This window comes from Apium graveolens, chromosome 4, assembly GCF_009905375.1.
Source record: "Apium graveolens cultivar Ventura chromosome 4, ASM990537v1, whole genome shotgun sequence".
Classification (NCBI taxonomy): Eukaryota; Viridiplantae; Streptophyta; class Magnoliopsida; order Apiales; family Apiaceae; genus Apium; species Apium graveolens.
The window spans coordinates 40775150-40797245 of NC_133650.1; the positions used below are offsets into that span (position 1 = coordinate 40775150).

General features: G+C 37.8%; 1 non-coding gene across 1 annotated transcript; it reads left to right on the forward strand.

The window, feature by feature from the left end:
* The first annotated feature begins 3717 nt into the window (after positions 1-3717).
* On the forward strand, positions 3718-3824 carry LOC141722556 (small nucleolar RNA R71). Its single transcript, XR_012575571.1, has one exon. It is a non-coding gene; the product is annotated as a small nucleolar RNA R71 (small nucleolar RNA).
* The last annotated feature ends 18272 nt before the right edge of the window (positions 3825-22096 follow it).

Genomic DNA, 22096 nt, shown 5'->3' on the forward strand with positions numbered 1-22096 from the left:
GTTATAATTTGATTATTCTAATATATTTTCTTATATATTTATAAATTCACATTTACTATACATATAAATAATACTTTAAACACATATATATTTATATATTTGTGATTAATAATATTATTTATATACTTCGTTGCATAAATAATGAAAGAAGATATAATAAGTACACTATATATATTTGGATATCATTGTCATGAATATTTGGATATCATTGTTATCATAACAATGATATCATTGTTATCATTGTTATCATAAAAATGATAAAATATATCATATAAACATGTTTATTTTTTTCCGAACTTAAATGTTTTCAACGAAGTAATGTTTTCCTAAAATATTCCATGTAAACTAATACATTTTTACGATGATCTAGTTGCTAACACATGTATTCTTCGGAATCTCTAATAATACTAGATCCGATTTAAATTAGAAAAAAGCCCGGCCCGATCCGATCCGGCCCGAAAAAAAGCCCGGTTAGGGTCGCCTCGAGGGCCCAAACGGGCTTTGAAATTTCCGGAAAGCCCGGCCCGGCCCGGCCCGGTCAAAGTCAAAGCCCGAAAAGCCCGGCCCGGTCAAAGCCCGGGCTTTTTAAGGCCCGGTCAAGGCCCGGCCCGATGGGCCTTTTGTGCATCTCTAATTAGACCACATGAAAGATATTAGACTTTCGCTGCCCAAGAACTGCTCCCACTGCATAATCACTTGCATCACACATCATCTCAAAAGGTTCTCTTCAATCAGGTGTCGTAATAACTGGTGTAGTGATCAAACTCTTCTTGAGAGTCTCGAATGCTGCCAAACATTCATCATCAAATTTGAAAGGCACATCTTTCTCGAGCAAATTACACAATGGCTTAGATATCTTAGAGAAGTCCTTGATGAAACGCCGATAAAAACCCGCATGACCAAGAAAACTACAGATTCTTTTCACAAAAATAGGTGGCGGAAGATTTTCAATGACTCCCACCTTGGCTTTATCCACCTCAAGACCCTTACTAGAGACCTTGTGCCCAAGAATGATGCCTTGTTGCACCATGAAGTGACATTTTTCCCAATTGAGCACTAGATTGGTTTCCACACACCTATTGAGCACCAAACGGAGATTATTCAAGCATTCATCATACGAATGTCCAAAGACAGAGAAGTCGTCCATGAACACCTCGCCATTATTTCCAATCATATCAGAGAATATAGCCATCATACATCTCTGAAAAGTGGCAGGTGCACCACATAAGCCAAAAGAAACTCTACGGAAAGCAAACGTGCCGAATGAACAAATGAAAGTAGTCTTCTCTTGATCTTCTGGTACAATGCAAATCTGATTGTAGCCCAAATAGCCATCCAGAAGACAATAATACTCATGACCAGCCAACCTATCAAGCATCTGATCAATAAATGGAAGAGGGAAGTGATCATTTCTTGTGGCTTTATTCAACTTTCTGTAATCCATGCATACCCTCCAGCCTATGACTATTCGAGTGGGGATGAGCTCGTTCTTCTCATTTGCTACCACGGTAATACCTTCTTTCTTAGGTACACATTGCACGGGGCTCACCCAAGAACTGTCAGAAATAGGATATATGATTCCTGCATCTAGCCACTTTAGAATTTCTTTCTTCACCACTTCTTTCATAATAGGATTAAGCCTTCGCTGTTGCTCAACCGTTGGCTTGCTACCTTCCTCTAGCAGAATTTTATGCATACAGTACGAAGGGCTGATCCCTTTTATATCTGCTATAGTCCATCCGATGACCGATTTTAATTCTCTCAAAATCCTCAAGAGCTTGTCCTCATCACTACTTGTAAGGTCAGATGTAATAATAACAGGTAAAGTAGATGCATCACCTAAAAAAGCATACCTCAAGTGTTCAGGCAATGGTTTAAGCTCCAAAGTAGGTGCTTCCTCAATAGATGGTTTGAGCTTTCCCTCAGCTTTCTTGAGATCAGTATTACCAAGAGATTCAAATGGCATGTCTAGCTTTCGTTTCCAAGGAGAAGCATTTAGATATTGTGACTGCTTATTGTCTTCCTCATCATCACTGACAAATTCCCCCAATAAGGCTTTTTCTAAGGCATCAAACCTTAGCACATGATCAAGTTCTGAAATAACTGCAGAATCGACCAAATCCATCTTGAAGCACTCCTTATTTTCTATAGGGAATTTCATTGCATTGAACACATTGAATGTCACATCCTGATCTTGCACCCTTATAGTAAGTTCACTCTTTTGCACATCTATCAAGGTACGACCTGTAGCCAATAAAGGTTTTCCCAAGATTATAGGAGTCTTCTTATCTTCCTCGAAATCCAGAATGACAAAATCTGCAGGAAAGATAAGCTTGTCCACTTTTACTAGCACGTCCTCCACGATGCCTCGTGGGTATGTAATCGAACGATCAACCAATTGTAGAGACATGTAGGTGGTCTTCGGATCAGGAAAATTCAGCTTTTTGAAGATAGACAACGGCATCAGATTGATGCTTGCTCCCAAATCGCAAAGGCACTTGTCAAATGACAACTTGCCAATGGTGCAAGGAATGGTGAAGCTACCTGGATCTTTAAGCTTTGGAAGTAACTTTTGCTGCAACACGACACTACACTCTTCCGTCAAAGCAACGGTATCAAGATCATCCAGTTTCACATTCCTTGAAAGAATACCTTTCATGAATTTCGCATAACTAGGCATTTGCTCCAGAGCCTCTGCGAAAGGTATGTTGATGTGAAGTTTCTTGAACACCTCCAGAAACTTACCAAATTGCTTGTCCAGCTTTTATTTTTGCAATCTCTTAGGAACAGATGGTGGAGGATAGAGTTTTTTTCCCCGTATTACCCTCAGGAAGAGTGTGTTTAACAGTAGTCTTCCTTGGTTCCCCTTCTTTCTCCTTTTGCTTTTTTTCTTCATCTACAACTTCAGCTTCTCCATCTTTTGCTTTTTTAGCATTATCAACTTTTCCAGACTTTAAGGTGACAACTTTGACTTGCTCCTTAGCTTCCTTCCTGCCTGGCACTTCAGTATCGCTGGGAAATGTGCCAGGTTGACGATTGAGCAAGGCATTGGCTATTTGTCCAATTTGATTTTCCAAGGTCTTGATGGAAACAACCTGACTTTTGCACAATAGCTTTAACTCCTCGAAATCAGCACTAGATGGTGGAGCAACACCTCCTTGTTAAGGATATGATTGCCTTTGAGCATATTGCTGAGGTTGCTGAAATCCAGGTGGATTAAACTGTTTACTTGCAGCTTGCTGATATGGTTGCTGAACAGCATTCTAATTATTGCTCCAGCTGAAATTGGGATGATTTCTGTTATTAAGATGATAAGTAGCGGGTACAGGCTGCTGCGGTCGCTGATAATTGTTCACATACTGAACAGATTCATTAGCAAGAGAACAATGATTCGTAGCATGAGAGCCTGCACAAAGCTCACAGACAATAGCTATTTGATTGACTCCATAGTTGGCTAAAGAATCGACCTTCATAGACAGGGCTTGGAGCTGCGCTGCAATAGCTATAGCTGTATCAACTTCCAGAATACCTGATACCTTCCCAGGCATCATCCTTTGAGTTGGGTTTTGATATTCTTTTGCAGCCATAGTTTCAATGAGATTATAGGCTTCAGTATAGCTTTTGGCCCACAAGGCGCCTCCAGAAGCTGCATCGAGCATGGGCCGAGATTGGGCCCCCAAACCATTGTATAAACCAGTGATCACCATCCAGTCAGGCATACCATGCTGTGGACACTTTCTCAACATCTCCTTGTAGCGCTCCCAAGCTTTGCACATTGATTCTCCTTGTTGCTGTGCAAATTGAGTAAGAGCACTCCTCATAGCTGCAGTCTTGGCCATTAGATAGAACTTCACCAGAAACTTTTACACAAGATCTTCCCAAGTAGTGATGGACCCAGCTAGTAAAGAATGTAACCAGTCCTTAGCTTTGTCCCTCAGAGAGAATGGGAAAAGCCTCAGCTTGATAGCCTCATCAGTACCACCATTATATTTGAAAGTACTACAAATCTCGACAAAATTCCTGATATGCATGTTGGGATCTTCAGTCGCAGCACCTCCGAAAGAAACAGAATTCTGCACCATCTGAATAGTGCCTGACTTGATTTCAAAAGTATTTGCCTGAATAGCCGGATGAATGATGCTTGACTGAATGTCATCAATTTTAGGCCGAGAAAAGTCCATAAGAGCTGGATCAGCTTGAACTATATGATCACCCATTGTTACAGGTTCTTTCTTTTTACTCTCTTTATCCGAATCTTTAAAAACTATCTTCTCCGGAAAGTCAAGAGCTGTATCTGTCTCCTCAGCCGTATCTAGATTTCTCTAGCGGGTGCGAGAAAATGTTTGCATAAACGCTTGCTAGAGTACCTGAAACACAACCGGAAGCAGTAAGTAACAAGTCTTAATAAATGAATCCTAATGACCACTGATGGCAAGTACATAAACTAAAAAAATTAACACCGAGTCCCCGGCAGCGGCACCAAAAACTTGTTAGGGCGAAAACACGCGCTAATTAATTAAATCACGCAAGTATACGCGTTCGCAAGTAGTATAAAATGATTTCTAGTTCGTTCTCACAAAGACTCTGATTAATTATATTTAATTAACACTTACTCACCAATGTATGATTACTCTTCAATGTTAAGACAATAACAATTAAGGTTGATTAACTAATATTAACTACGAGAATTAAACACTTAAATTATCAATATTAAACACACATGAGATCATAACTTCATTACTACTTCATTCAATAATTATTGTTATTACCCTTAGCAAGTAATGGTGATGATATTAATCGAACAACACGAAACTGATAAACGCCAACTTTCGTTGTACGAATACCATTCCACCAAGCATCCACAATTAAGAGAGAAGTTGAATAGGCATCAATTATGTTGAGACCCTATATGTCTACAGAATTTGACAACATAACGATTTAAGCGCAAGTTATTCATTATGATTACATAGGGCAAGTAAAACGGTTAGAGTTACCCACTAATCATGCATACAATACATGAACCTATGCTAGCATGGCAAGTTCTAAATCTCAAGATTCACTGTCGCTTCACAAGAGATTAACAAGCTATCTTACATGTTCGCGACGTACATAAGACGAATAAGCACAACCTATGCTAGATATCATATAATCACCACTTACCAAGGTATTAAACAATTAACTAAAGAAATCCATAGTAAATCCGCTATGACCTCATGATCACGATTAGCCCATGATAGAACTCATCGTCACCATGGGTTGATATGAAAACATGATAATAACACAACGATATAAACTAATAAAAATACTTATTAAAAACAGAGTACGTCACAAGAGTATTAAGGTTCAAAGAGTAAAGAAAACTAGCATCCACTGTTACAACAAATTAAAAGAAACACAAGATAAACGTATGCTTCCTCTTCTTCATTGTTGCGTGCTAAAACGGTCTTCTTGATCTTCTCTCCTTGTTATCTGTTATTGAAATCGTCTCCCCAATAGGTTTATATAAGAGTCCACAAGAACCAGCGCCAACAGAAGCCCATTAGAACTTGAATTCTAAAATCCAGAATTTAATTTTCCGCACCCAGGAGGCCGTCTCCTCCTTCCAGGCGGGTGCCTGCTACCAGGCGGTCGCCTGCTCCTTCCAGGCGGGTGCCTGCAAGACTTCTGGAAAAATCCAATTTTTGCTTCTGATTTTGCTGAATTCTTTGCACAACTCCCCGAGACTAATTCCAAGTACTTCCTAAAGCTTATTTTGATGAAATCCTCCTATTTAAGCAAGTTATACCCTGAAATGCAAAAACACTCGAAAACGCGTTAAATACACAAAATACTCGAGTTTAAGACATCAATTTAAGCCGTTATAAGACGCTCTAAGTGGTATAAAATGCCACTTATCAAGGACATATGACTGGTTATAAATCCCTGCTATTAGAGTTTAAGGAGAAAGCTAGCCCAAGTGTTTTATATGGAGATGGCAATTTAGGAAAAATCTTGGGATTGGAAAAATCAAAATTGGGAATGTCATCTTTGAAAATATAGCTCTGGTTGTAGGACTCAAGCATAATTTGATCAGTGTAAGTCAGATCTGTGACAGAGGTTACCATGTGAACTTTTATGAGGAACATTGTGAAATTGTCAGTAAGGCTGATGGCAAGATTGTAATGATTGCTGTAAGACATGGTAGTTTATATGAATCCAGGGTCTCCACAAATACTGATGAATCGGAAGTTTATCTGCTTAGTAGATCATCTGTGGAAGACAACTGGAACTGGTATAAAAGACTTTCTCACCTCAATTTCAACAACATCAATGAACTTGTGAGGAAAGATCTTGTGAGAGGATTGCCCAATGCAGTATTTACTCCTGATGGATTATGTGACTCATGCCAGAAAGGCAAGCAAAGGAAAACATCTTTCAAAAGTAAAAATGAATCCTCAATTCTTGAACCATAGCATCTACTTCATATTGATATCTTTGGTCCAGTAAATGTTATGTCAATTACCAAGAAGAGGTTGCACTTGTAATTATTGATGAATATACAAGATACACATGGGTGTACTTTCTGCACACCAAGGATGAATCTTCATCCATTCTTTTTGATCATGTAAGATAACTGGAAAAAGGATCAACATACAAAGTGAAGATCATTAGAAGTGATAATGGAACTGAATTCAAGAATAGTATTATGGACAATTTCTGCAAATACAAGGATATAAAATAAGAATTTTCTACTCCTAGAAATCTACAACAAAATGGAGTTATTGAAAGAAAGAATAAAACTTTCATAGAAGCTGCAAGAACCATGCTAGAGGAAGCAAGATTGCCTACCTATTTCTGGGATGAGGCTGTGCAAACTGCTTGCTTCATACAAACTGCAACACTGATCAACATGCATTGAAAAATACCATTTGAGATGGTGAAGGGAAAGAAGCCAAATTTGAAGTACTTTCACATTTTTGGTTGCAAGTGTTTTATTCTCAAAACTCATTGTAAAGCATAATGTAATATAACATGTAATCGAGGATTTATAACTTAACATGAACATAGAAATAGATAAACAATATTAAACTGTAAAGAACAGGAACCCTACAGATAAAGATAGGATAAACACAAAGAACCAAATGATGCAATTGACTCTTTAAGTCCTCTAACAGATCATGAGAAGAAGTTCATTGTCATGTTCAAGAAGCCATGAAGAATAAGACAACAAGGGCTTTAAGCATTAATTACATGAATTGATTCCAAGTGTTACAGATCAAGGGTTCAGTGAAAGAAGCAATGGATAAACATCAATCTGTATCGGCTCAGAAACTTAGGTTAAATTGAATTGAGATTCTCTCAATGCTAGTTGTTTGTGAATCAAACCATTGCACCAAACATCAGTATTCAAGAAGGGATTTTGATTTAGTTACAGAAGAAAATGTTGATACAATGAATAATGTTTTGGCAAAAGCAAGAATACTCTAAGTCATAACAACTAGGGGTGGGTATCGGTCAGTTTGGGCGGTTTGGAGGGTCCAAACCGAACCAAACCGAAATTAGCGATTTTCCTAAAGTCCAATCCGAAACCAAACCGTTATGTAAAAAAACCAAACCAAACCAATTCGTTTAAAATGATTCGGTTTGGTTTAGTTTCGGTTTTAACCATTTTTCTATAAAAAAGTTAATAATTAAATTAAACTTGAACTTGTAAATAAGAATCGAAAGTTTGTTTCATATTACAGAATTATATTTTCTATTATAATCATATTCAAAAAGAATATATAAAAATTATGACTTTGAGAAATTAACAAAAGTTAGGAAGATAAGAAAGATGCGATCAACTCTCATACTTTTATTGAATAAAAATAAAAATAATGAAAATATAACACATACATAGATATTAATATCTTAGAATAAAATATTAAGATTAGTTCTTTTATATGTTTTAGTTTACACATATGTTACAAATTATAAATGTATTATTAATTAGACATTATTAATATATGTATATTAATATTTCATTCTAAATATGCGGTTCGGTTCGGTTATTTCAGTCTGTTTGGAGGTAAAAATCGAAACCAAACCGAAAAAATTCGGTTTTTAAAATGTCAATCCGAAACCGAACCAAACCGTTAGTAAACCGTAAAATTCGGTTTGGTCGGTTTGGATTGGGCGGTTTCGATCAGTGTGGATAATTTATGCTCAACCCTAATAACAATCTTCTACTTGGTCGCCACAGAAGTGTACAGAGTCTTGGTCGCCAGAGAACTGGCCGCCATAGAGAAAATCTCTAAGGCACCACTCAGGTCACCATAGAGATTGTCTATGGTACCAGTGGTCGCCATAGGCTCTAGTCGCCACAGAAGCCTGTCTACCTGGTCACCATAGGATTTCAAGTTATCTCAGAACAAGTAAATCTACTGGTCGCCATAGAAGATCCCCTGGTCGCCATAGGGGATATGCAGTCGCCATAGAAGGTATCCCTGGTCGCCATAGAAGAGTTATATTCATTGATCTATTTGCAGCAAAGATTAATGGAATGTGTGGACATAAACATGCCACCTGTCCATTGAATTTGAAAGTCTACAAGAAGCTGAATGAATGTAATTCATTTTAAGTTAGTTATCTTCTTCAGCAAACACAGAAAGTTTACGGGAGCTCCATTAAAGCTTCACATTTATTACTCTTGTAAACATATTGTTATGCTGCTGAATTTATTGTAGCTAATCAATACCTTGATTAGATTGTAGCATCTTCAAGGTTTATATTAATACAACAATATATTCCTCGAATTATTTTATGTTATTTTGATTCCGTACTTTTAACGAAGAACTTGAAATGAATCGATAAAGATCGTAGGTATCGTATTCAACCCCCCCTTCTACGATACTTTGGGACTAATAATTGGTATCAGAGCTTGTTGATTGACAAACAAATCAAGATCCGGAGAAAGAAACAAGTTCTTAAAAATTTCTTAAATTTTTTAATTTTCAAAAATTTTCATTTCCTAAATTTTTTTAACTATAAATAATTTAATTCCGCCAAAATGATGAACAACCAAAGAATTGGAAGTACAAAGGTTCCCCCATTCGATAGAGATAATTATAACTTATGGAAGAAAAAGATGATGTTGTTTATGAAAGCTTCGAATCCACTTTACATTGGGATACTACTGAATGGCCATTATGTTCCGATGGAAGTAGTTGCTGAATCCACATCCACAACTGGTGTGAGAATTCCTTCCTCATCTACTCCCAGGGATCCGTCTAAATATACGAAAACTGACAAGGAGTTGATAAATCTGGACACAAGACTTCAACTCATAATTGTGGAATCGACCGATAAAGATATGAGTCATCAACTTCTAGGATGTAACAGTGCAAAAGGTATGTGGGATACCATTGAGCTTTTAATGAAAGGTACATCAGAAGTCAAAGAAAACAGGATGGATATTCTGACAACTCAGTATGAGGCATTCAAACTTCAACCCGGAGAAGCACTGTCTTCACTCTTTGAGAGATATACAAGACTTTAAGTGAATTAAAGCTGCAAGGGAAAGTTTACCTAATAGAAAGTTTATGTTGACGCTCCCAGTTCACCTAGAACAAAAGAACACTTTAATCAGGAAAAGGGCAAATTTTATTATAATGTCCCTGGATGTGATCTATGGTAAGCTAAGAACACATGAGCTGGAGCAAGAGCATAGAGCTATTATCTATGGACCTGGTTCCATTGACAGTAAGAGTACGGCACTTGCAAAAACCACTGCACTTGTAGTTCGTGAACCTGAAATTCAAGAAAGTAAGGTTGCACCCTCCTCAACAATTAAAGAAATTATCGTAGCTGAAATTGCTCATGGTGAGCCAGAGGATGAAAATGAGTTTTACACTTAGGAAGAACTTGAACAGTTGGAGGACAAATCTATGGCATACATGGCTACAAAATTTAGTCATGTTAGATTCCAAAGAAAGCCCAACTATAAACCAAGGGGTTCATCAGGAAGATTTCAGAAAGGAAGCTACTCATCAGGTTCAAGCTCCAGAAGAGGCTACAAGTCAAGTTGGATAGACAAGAGAAAAACTAGATGCTATAACTGCAATGAGTTAGGGCACTTTGCATCTGATTGTAGAAAGCCCAAGGCAGCAAAATCAAATGACTCCTATGAAAATAAGGAAACTTATGAAGATTTGAAAAGGAAGAATGAGAAGCTGAAATAGAAGCTGAATGCTTATGTGGTAAAGGAAAAGGGAAGAGCATACATTGCTGAAGGAAAAAGCTGGGATGATACTGATTCAGATGAAGAGGAAGAGTGCATGAATCCGGTTCTTATGGAAGATTCTGTAGAGGAATCATTACAATCATCTCAGGTTCCTTAACTTACCACTATAGATATGACTGTGTCTGAATACAAATCTACAGTGCATGAACTTACTTTAGAATTGTATAATATTCATACAAGCATGCTTGCATATAAACTTGAAAATGATAAGTTAGTTCTTAAATCTGAGAGTTTAATCTCTAGGAATGAAGAACTAGAATTGCTTGTAGTTGGACTAGAAGACCTTAAGCAAGAGAATGGATATCTAGAGAATAAGGTTAAATGCAATGCATACAAAGAAGCCATTCTTAGAACCCAAATTGCTGACTTAGAAAAGAAGTTACAGGTGTTTAAGAATGCAGCTTTGACTCAGAAGGAGATAATAGATAGTCAAAGATTTAAATCTAAGACTTCAATAGGACTTGACTATTCTAAGCTGAATAGTAAGAAACATAGTGGTACATCTGAGATAAACATGTTTGTCTCAGAAAAGGTTCCATATGTTATTAAGGATGTTGTATCTCCGTTATTAACTGAGTCTATTTCAGAACCTTTGGATGAAGTAAGTTTTTTAATCAATGATGAATTGATTGCTGAAGATAGAGAGAAGGAAGAGGAATCCCCTAAGACTCCTAAGGTTCCAGCTAGTAAAGCTAAATCCATAGCTGACCCTGGTAATAAGGTGGATAGTAAGGAACCTGACACACCTAAGAAACCAGACCCCATAGTTAACTCTAAGACTGGTGAGGGTGCTAAGGTTAAGACTAAGAAGAACAGAAATGGCAAGGTAGGTGTAAATAAGAAATCTGACTTTACATCTTCCTCATCTGCATCTATGAAGTTATATAATATTTGCAATTATGTTACACACCTTACGCATGCATGCAATAAAGCTAAATTAGAATATGTTGTATCTTCCAATATGTCTGCCATGCCTAACATGCCTAGCTTTCATGAACCCTGTGGTGTAGTTGGATGTATGCCATGTGCATTTGTTACCATGTCTGAATATTTTAAAGCTTTTTATGCAACTGCTAGCACTTGCACTAACACTAAGACAAGCATGGGTAATGAGCACACACATGCTAAGACTGTAGTACCTCCTGTCTCTAAGTCTAACATCTCTGATAAGACTAGCACTGAGAAGGAGTCAGTCAAAGTGAAAGCTAAGCCTGACAAGGTTTCATTTATTGATACTGTTTCTACCCCTAAACCTTCAGGACCCAAGAAATCTTGGGTACCAAAGTCTTCTTAATCAATCTGTATTTGTAGGGTAAGGTAAGAAAGGAAAAGATCATGTGGATTCTGGACAGTGGGTGTTCTAGGCACATGACATGAGAAAAGTTCCTGCTCACAGGAGTGGTTGGGAAAGCTGGCCCTATAGTTACCTTTGGAGATGACAGCAAAGGATTTACTAAGGGATATGGCAATTTGGAAATTGGCAATGTCATCATTGAAAACATCTCTCTTGTGGAAGGATTGAAGCACAATCTTCTGAGCATAAGTCAGTTTTGTGACAAAGGATACAATGTTGATTTCAGATCAGAAAGATGTTTGATCTCTCACAGAAAAGATGAGAAGCTTGCTTTACAAGGAGTAAGGATAGGTAATCTGTATGTAGCTGACTTGAAGTCTACTTGTGATGGAGTAATTAGATGTTTCTACAGCAAAGCTTTATCAAAATAAAGTTGGTTATGGCACAAGAAGCTCTCGCTCTTGAACTTCAAGACAATGAATTCTCTGGTCAAGAGAGAATTAGTGAGAGGACTACCACAGATGGAATTCTGTCAAGAAGGACTCTGTGAAGCATGTGAAAAAGGGAAATCAAAGAAATTATCACACATAAGCAAGGAAATGACAAGCATAACTGAACCTCTTCAGTTGATTCACATGGATTTATTTGGTCCAGTGAATGTGTTGTCACTATCAAGGAAGAATATGCTTTAATGATGGTCGATGACTTCTCTAAGTACACATGGGTGTTGTTCTTACAATCCAAGGATGAAGCACCTCAGTTGATAGTGGATCATATAAAGAAAATTGAGATGGAAGCAAAATTACCTGTGAGGAAGATCAGATCAGATAATGGGACAGAATTCAAGAATGCATTTCCAAATGAATTCTATACAGAGAAAGGTATTTCGAGACAGTATTCAGCTCCAAGAACTCCACAACAAAACGGGGTAGTAGAGAGGAAGAATCGTACCTTTGTTAAGTAGCAAGGACTATGCTAAGTGAATCAAGACTTCCTACTTACTTCTGGGCTGAAGCTGTCAACACAGTGTGTTACACTCAAAATCGTACCCTGATTAATAAATATCATGACAAGACTCCTTATGAGATAATGGCTGACAAGAAACCAACACTGAAATACTTTCATGTGTTTGGTGCTAAATGTTTTGTGCTAAGGAAGGAAATGAGCATCTAGGAAAGTTTGATGCTAAGGCAGAAGAAGGCATATTTCTTGGCTATTCTCTGGAATCTAAAGCTTATAGGGTTTATATGATTACTGATCAGAAGGTTATTGAAAGTTTTAATGTAAAATTCGACAACACTAAGTTGGCAAGCCTGCAAAGAGAAAAGGATTCTGAATCTCTGGAATTTGAAAATCTATCAAATGATCCTTTGGAGATAATAGAACCAGAGATTGCTAGAGATACATCTACAGTACATGGCAATGCTGATTCAGGATCAATGGTGGTAATGGTGGAAACAATTATTATGATAATCATACATGAACACCTTCAAGAACCACTACACCAAGATCAGAATCATCCAGTCATGGTGACAACAACTCAGGGGGAGCAGGAAGAGGATCTACAGTTCACACTCAATATCAGACTGAACAAGGGGAAACATTAAGATCATATCTGCCTCATCAAAGAGTTTGGAACATATGGTTCATTTCCTGTTGCAGCTCTCATTGGAACATGAGGGCCTCTTTCCATGCAGTCCACATAGGCCTCATCTTGAGAAAGCATATGAAGATGCATCTTTACCTTCCAATGATGGTAATTATCTTTATCAAGAAAAGGAATCTTGACTCCAACATCTTTCTTGTTCATCCTGCTGAATTGTTTTGATCTTTAAACTCTTTGTAGATTAAGAGCTTGCTCTGATACCAATTGTTAGTCCCTTAACAATATAGCAAGAATTACAGAAGGGGGGTTGAATGGAATTCTTGAACCTTTTTCTTGAAATAAAAATGTTCAACTCGATTATGGATATATTTGTTTTGATTAGCACAATGTGGAATGTAAACTTGAATGAATCAAAACATAAGTAATTAAAAACAAGAGTCTTTAAAAACTTTCTGGTGGATTAAAACAATTCCACCAGAGATATATTTAATATATCGAGAGGACTCTGTGTGCAGAAATGCTCACAGCTGCTTACACAAAATAGAACTGCTAAGAACACATGAAATGCTAAAGATAGTGCTTACAAAGATTTCTCTGTTGTTGTTTCTTAGCTATCTCAGTTATTTTTCTATTTGCTACTCTCTTGGTTTATATATTACCAAGATTACAAAGTCAAAAGAACTGAACAAATATAAAATCTAACAGTCTTAATCTTTGCTGCTTTTCGTCCTCTATTACCCAGTTAATGGGCTTCCACAGTGTACTTGTATCCAACTCAACGGCTATGTGTCAGCTTTCACTGTTCAACTGATGTTTGAATCTTGATATGATCATCTGTCGACTTTCAGATCATCCGTCGATGACTTAATTGATCATCCGTCGACTGCTATGTTAAACATCCATTGATAGTCATTTGATCATCCGTCGAAGCTTTGTTAAGCATCCGTTGGTAGCTATTTTGGTCATCCATCGAAGCTTTGTTAATCATCCGTTGGTAGAAATTTTGGCACTTGACTTCATTTCACTTATACAGAATTACAAGACATTGCTTATGTACAGTTAATCAACCTATTCTGCATATCTAGTTAAAGTCAACATGACTTATATGCTACTCCAGATTCTATACAAAGGTGCATACAACACTGTGCTACAAACTTATTTTTACATAAGCTACTCACTCGATGGATAATAAGTTAATCATCCGTTGGGACTATAATGAGTCATCCGTTGGGACTATAATGAGTCATCCGTCGGGACTATAATTTTTATCCGTCGAGTGCTACATTATTTTACTAAGTAAAATCTACTTAGATGTTTTGTTTAGGTAATCATCAAGTACACAACATATTCACAACAATCTCCCCCAATTTATGTCTACTGGAATTGTAGCCATAAATTAAGAGATACTTGATGATAACAAAACATCCTAAACATATATCTTTAAAGATAAGCAGATAAAACTGAAAGTGCTTCAATTTAAACAAAAATGTACAAGGTTTGGCTTACAGTCAGTTCAAGATGCTCCTCTAGTTTGAGCAGATTTTTCTAGATTCTTGAAGGTCTGGATCTTCTTCCAAGCTTTCTGTTGTTTTCTTCAATTTGATTCTGGAGCTATCTGTGGAATTCTAATTCATCAGATTCTGAGAGATCTAACATTTCTTGTATTTCCAAGAGAGTCTCATTGCTAGAGATACTCAATTGGTCTTCTAATCTGAAGAATCTTCTCACACCCTTGTCATCCATGAATTCCATTAGCCAGTAGGGCCTTAGATGCACTCTTCTCCCTGTGTATGGGATGATAAGAGTTTTGGGTAGTGCATCTTTGGCTCTAACACTCCTTAGCTCTTCAATCTTCTTCAATACTAATCTTCTTGCAGTTACATTGAACCCAAAGTTTTTCTTGAAGGATGAATAGACTTTGATCAACACAGCTTGGCTTTCTTGAAGTATCCTGTGAAGAGGCCACTGAATCTCCCTTCCCCCTTTGTACTTGAACACCAACCTTTCAGGTAGGTTTCTGTATGCATCAATTGCCCTTACCTCATCCAGCTCCTCCAGATAAAGGTTTAGATCTGAGAATTCTTTGATGTCACACAAGTACAAGTAGTCTCCCATGTTGACCTTGGGTTGAGCTTTGACTACTGACTTGGATTTGAGAGGTGACAGCTTCACTTTCTTGACTGCCCTTGATTTTGTCCTTCTTGGCTTAGTAAGAATTGGCAAGTTGAAGTCAGGAATTGGTAATTTATCCCACTCTATTGGCTCATCCTTTGGCACAATAGGCTCTCCATGTATGTTCCTATAGGGGTCCACCACCCTTATGTCTTCAAACACCACAGAGGGCTTTGATGCTTGAGTTTCAGCTTGAGTGGATTCCTTTGGATATTGATCTTCCAATTCCTTGTCAACAACATCCAACTTTCTTTTTGTTCTTTTAGCCAGTTCTTTCTTTCTTGGGGATTTCTTCTGTTTTTCAATCTTCTTCTCTGATTCAGTAGCTTGAGATGGTTGAGAGGGAATTTGTTGAGAAGAATTCACAGCCTGTAGCTTGGCCAAGATAGCAAAATGTTCTTTCTTTTGTTTAGACTTCTTTGCATCTAGAGCAGCTTGCCTCTTTTCCTGCTTCAATCTGGCTTTTTCTTCTTCCTTTGCATGAGCAAATTGTGGATGTCCAGCTACCACACAAATTTCCTTCCCATTTCTGAATATCTTTGCAATTCTCTTTCTTGAGGCTGAATCAACTGGATCTTTGTAGAGGAGAATAGATCTTGACAGAAGCTTCTTTTCATCAGGCTTGGGTGTCTCATACACGGAATCCATAGGGTTCTTCAAAGATAACTTTGGATAGTTTTCCCTTGGTTTAAGAATTATCTCAGCCTTTGTAGTCTTGATGCAGGAAGATTGTCCTTTTTCCAGATAGTTCATGCTCATCTCATTCACATTGATTGTCTTGACATGAGAGTGATGGATGGCTGACTGATCTGGTTCCTTGACTAATTGAAACTTTTTCTGTATTTCCTCATCAATCTTTTTCCAGTTGATCAGAGTCAACTCTCCTTTATCAGCATCTTTCAAATTTGCTGCTGCTGCATTTATAAGATCTATACCATCTGCAACTGGTGGCTTGGAGATAGTAATTGAAGGTACAATTACTTTGCTGATTTGAACTAGAAGTTTCTCCCCCTCAGTTGGTCCTTTCTCCCCCTTACTTGATTCTCTCTCCCCCTTTTTGTTATCATCAAGTGGAGGAGTTAGGCCTTGTGCTTTAGCCAGTTGCATAAGAAGATTTGTCTGAGTCTGTTGATTTTGAAGAAGTAGAGCCACTGAATTCTCAATAACCTGAACTCTGTTCTCCAGCTTGGCTATCTTCTTGTCAGAATCTGATTCTCTCCTCAATCTTAGTAATAGATCATGCATGGTACCATATGGCATTATTGAATCCAGCTTCTCAGAGTTGTATGTCTTTAAGTCAGCTATCTCCTTTTTCAATTCATCCACACTGAGATTATGTCTTGAGTGTTGGATCTTCATTAAATGTAAAGAGTCTAGGTGAGCTTGAAGAACAACCTTGGTACCAGCATCTGAAGCTTCCTGAAGGGCCTGCTGAATAGCTATTACTTGTTTTACCAAAGACACCTCAAATTGCCCTGGTGAAAATTCCTTTGCCCATGCCCATTTAGGTAAACTGAAAGCAGAACTTGGGCCTTCAGCTCCCCCTAAGTTCATGCTTCCATCCAAAGAACCAGAGTCATCATCATCAGAATTTACTCCAAATTCTTCAGATGGCTCTCCAGCTTGAGAAGGCATTCTGTTCACAGCAGCTTTATCTCTTTGAAGAGATTCTGTGGTGTGCACTAAATTCAAAGTCTGCTCTGCCTCCACATTGCCCTGAGCAGCCAACAGTTGATAGGCTGAAACAGGGTGAGTAAAAGTGTCAGCATCCAAGGAAATGTTATTAATTACAGCTTTGTAATGTTGCTGAAATTGTCTTTCCTTTTCAGCATCATCCACAATCATTGACTCACTAGCAATGGCTGGTTCCATCCTTATTTCCCCAGTACCTGCCTTTCTCTCATATTCTCTCTTTTGTTAGATCAGGGTCTCACCCTGGCTCCCCACCCTCAGACCCTCACCTTCACCTACTAAGGTGGGACTCCTCTCACTCACTTTTGCCAATCCTGAATGAATGGATTACTGAGATTCACTCTTTTCCTCTCCTTTTGCCTGGGAGCAACCCAGCCTCTCACTTAATGCACTCTCCTCTCTCAGTCCTAAGAGTGATTGTATTACCACCAAATCTTCTGCACTTGAAATTATTGAAGTTTGAAGTTGTGCAGAGACACTCGACGGATAAGTGATATCCGTCGGGTGAGTGGTAAAGCTATCCGACGGATAACTGCTGTTAAGCTTATCCGTCGGGATACAATCACTACTCGACGGATGAGTAATATCCATCGAGAGAGTAGAAATGAATGAGGTGGGAAGAGAAACTATTGTTGACTCTGTGTTGATTGAAGTTATTTGAGGCACAGATGTCACAATAGAATCAGAAAGAATTGGCAAGTGAGCCAACAAATCATCTAAAAGATGATGCTCACTTGCGCTAGATTTTGGCTTCCCCAACAGAGTTAAAGAAGGGGAATCAGGAATTGAAGTGTTTATCATGTCCACTTCCAGTGAGTTAGTTGGTGAGTATTGTGTTTCTGTGGCTTCTATTATTAGAGATTTTGGCTGTGACTCCATATTTATTGGAGCCACATCAATCTGAATTTGAGAAGGTGCAGGGACTGTGTCTTTAGCACCAGTTTGCACTAAGTGTGTGCCCTGTGCATCCCCAGTTGTTTTGGATTTCTTCTTTCTAGTGTAAGTTTGGTGTGAGCTTGTGTCCTTAACCCTCTTGGTCTGTGCTCTTGGATGAGAGCTTTGTTCAATAGCCACATTCTTTTGGGAGGATGCAGTTAGAAGTGAGCTTTTGTCCTTTTTAAGCACTATAGTTTGTTGGGAAACTGCAGTGTGGCTAGGCTGGGACTCACTCAACTCTCCAACCTTATCCTTGGGGTTTCTTTGATGTTCACCCCTTCCCTCATCTATCTTACCCTCCTTCACACTCCCCTCTTTGGTTTTGGTAGATTTTTGAACTGGTACCTTTTGAGAGATACCAGAGGGGGTTTTCTTTGATTTGGATTTAGAAATTGCAGTTGTTTTGGCAGCTTTGGTAGGCAACTGTTTGGTCATTATCACAGTTGCCATAGCTATGCCTGAAGTCAAAGAAATATAAGAGATTGGAATAGTTGAGGGTCTGGATGAACTTACCTCACTTACCTGAGGTGTCAGCATTACAGGAAAATAGAACATTGGCACATCCTTGTGATGGTTGGCTCTGTTCAAGTCTGCAATGATTCTTCTCTCTTGAACCCAACAAGCTAATTTGTTGTTTGGGTTCTCAAGTTCAATCTCTTGACAAAGATGGTTAGCCAAAAGCATAAAAAATCTAGCATAGTAAATATTCTTTCCTCTTTTGGCTAAGTCACCTAGTTTAAAACCTAACTCATACACAACAAGGTCACTGAAATTGTAATATTTGTCTGTAACTAGCATGTATAGCATGTTAAGCATGGAAATGTTCACAGAATCAAAATTACTGATTTTTCCAGAAAAGACTTTAGTTACTACATCACACAAGTAACTCCATTCCTTCCTAAGACCTAGTCTTCTAATTTCACTTAGTTTTGCAGTAGGAAGTGCATAATGAATGGAATTGAGCATATTGACAATATCAGTGTCAGTGTGTGGTGCAGTTACATTATCATCAGGAATCTTGAAACATGCTTTTATTACATCACTATTGATACAGAAATCATTACCTTTGATGGTTAGAGTGATGGTTTTGTCAGTAGAGTTGTAGATTGTTGTTGTCCACATCTCCTCAACAACTTCACAATAAATTGTGGGTGATTCCAGCATGGCAAAACTTAACTTGCAGTTGTGCACGAAGTCCATCATCTTATGATAGTCTTCAGATTGCTGAATCCCCTTATTGACCAAGGCAGTGAAGTTGTTCTTCTCATAGATTAACCCAGTCTGTGACATGATCTTAACTACGGGTGCCATTATTAGAGAAGAAAAGCTTGAAGAGAAAGAGGATTTTTGCTTGAGAGAGAATGAAGTAACACAGTTGAATTTGAGAATGATAAAAGAAAATGATTAGAATAAAATAAGATTTTATACTTTACTCAAAATCAACTGATAAAAATAATAAAGAGAAGTAAATTACCCAATAGAAATTGTCTAAAATAGCCGTTTTAAAATAAACGGTAAAAATTCTGCCCATTATCCGTCGTGTAATGCTTACAAACTGTAAGTATACTCGATGGATAATGTTCAGGGAATTAACGGTTAAGATTTAGACACTTCGACGGATGAGGATAAGTTGATATCCGTCGAGCTTTAAAATACTCCAGAAAAGTAATTGATTTTTATTTACAATTTGTATATCGACGGATGACTCAACTCGATGGATAATGGTCATCCGTCGAGATGCAAATTTTGACTTAGCCAAAATTTTCATCCAAGACTAAAAATCAGTTAAATTTCTGGCTACTTTTCAACTTGCAAAATAATTCAGATAAATTCAAGAGTAATTAAGCATACCTAACTCACTTACCAACCTAGAAAAGGTGGATTCATCCAGTGGTTTGGTAAAAATATCTGCAAGTTGCTTCTCACTTGGAACAAAATGTAACTCTACAGTACCATTCATTACATGTTCCCTCATGAAATGGTACTTGATGTCTATATGCTTTGTCCTTGAATGTTGCACTGGATATTCAGTGATGGAAATTGCACTTGTGTTGTCACAAAAAATAGGAATCCTTTCAACTTGCAAACCATAGTCTAGCAATTGATTTTTCATCCATAAAATCTGTGCACAGCAACTGCCAGCAGCAATATATTCAGCTTCAGCTGTAGAAGTAGAAACTGAATTTTACTTTTTACTGAACCAGGACACAAGCTTGTCTCCTAAAAATTGACAGGTTCCTGTTGTGCTTTTTCTATCAATTCTGCAACCTGCATAATCTGCATCTGAATAACCAGTTAGATCAAAACCAGAATCTCTAGGATACCAAATGCCAAGGTTTGGTGTTCCTTTGAGATATCTGAAAATTCTCTTAATAGCTATCAAATGAGACTCTCTAGGATCAGCCTGAAATCTAGCACACAAACATGTAGCAAACATTATATCTGGCCTACTAGCTGTTAAGTACAGAAGTGAGCCAACCATGCCTCTATAACTTGAAATATCCACAGAGTTTTCAGTAGTGTTTAGTTCAAGCTTAGTTGCAGTGGCCATGAGAGTTTTTACAGATGTGCAATCCATTAGATCAAACTTCTTTAAAAGATCAAAAATATATTTAGTTTGACTAATTAATATTCCATCACTAACTTGCTTAACTTGTAAACCAAGAAAGTAAGTTAGTTCTCCCATCATACTCATTTCATACTTGCTTTGCATCAGTTTGGCAAACTTTTTACAAAGTTTCTCATCTGTAGAGCCAAAAATAATATCATCTACATAAATTTGAACAAGTATGCTAGAGCCATTCACATTTCTAAAAAATAAAGTTTTATCTACAGTACCTCTTGTGAAGTGATTTTCCAAAAAGAACTTTGATAAAGTGTCATACCAGGCTCTAGGTGCTTGCTTCTGTCCATAAAGTGCTTTCAGTAGATAATAGACATACTCTGGGAAATTTGGATCTTCAAATCCAGGAGGTTGACTTACATACACTTCTTCCTCCAAATCTCCATTCAGAAAGGCACTTTTGACATCCATTTGATAGACCTTGAAATTGGCATGGGCTGCATAGGCTAAGAAGATTCTGATGGCTTCAAGTCTTGCAACAGGAGCAAATGTTTCATCAAAATCTATTCCTTCTTGTTGACAATAGCCTTTAGCAACTAATCTTGCTTTGTTCCTTACTACTATGCCATTTTCATCCATCTTGTTTCTGAATACCCATTTGGTGTCTATTGGATTCTTTCCTGTAGGCTTGGGTACCAGCTTCCATACTTTATTCCTTTCAAATTGGTTTAGCTCCTCCTGCATAGCTAAAATCCAATCAGGATCTAACAAGGCTTCTTCTACCTTCTTTGGTTCTTCCTTAGACAGGAAGCTGCTGTATAGACATTCTTCTTGAGTTGCTCTCCTGGTTTGAACTCTGGAAGAAACATCACCAATAATCAGTTCAAAGGGGTGATCTTTTTTCCATTTTCTTGGTTGAGGTAGATTAGCCCTCGATGAAGAGACCTCAATATTGTCTTGATGTGTGATTGAGTTTTGATTGCTAGAAACTCCCCCTGAGTTTGTGGATCTTTGATTTGAGATTGGGGTGCTTTCTATGGGTGATCTGCCTTGACTTCCTGCTCCTTTTGATAACCCGACGGATGGTGAATTTTGAGTACCGACGGATGAGGCAGGTTGTCTTCCGATGGATAATACAGATTGCCTTCCGACGGATGAAGCGTTATGTAACTCGACGGATGTTGAGTTTTGTGCTTCATTTGTAGTAGATTTGTCTGCACTATCCTTAGACACTGTTTCTTGATCACTCTCATCATCACTTTCATCACTGACTATCTCAACATTGTCGAATTTGAGGCTCTCATGGTAATCTTTATCTTTTAGTCCTTCAATCTTTTTATCATCAAACACAACATGTATAGATTCAACAACAATGTTGGTTCTTAGATTGTAGACTCTATATGCTTTACCAACAACATATCCAACAAAAATTCCTTCATCTACTTTAGCATCAAACTTCCCATTTTGATCAGTTTGATTTCTCAGAATATAGCATTTACAGCCAAAGACATGAAGAAAGTTCAGAGTTGGCTTCTTGTTCTTGAACAATTGATAAGGTGTCATGCATCTTGC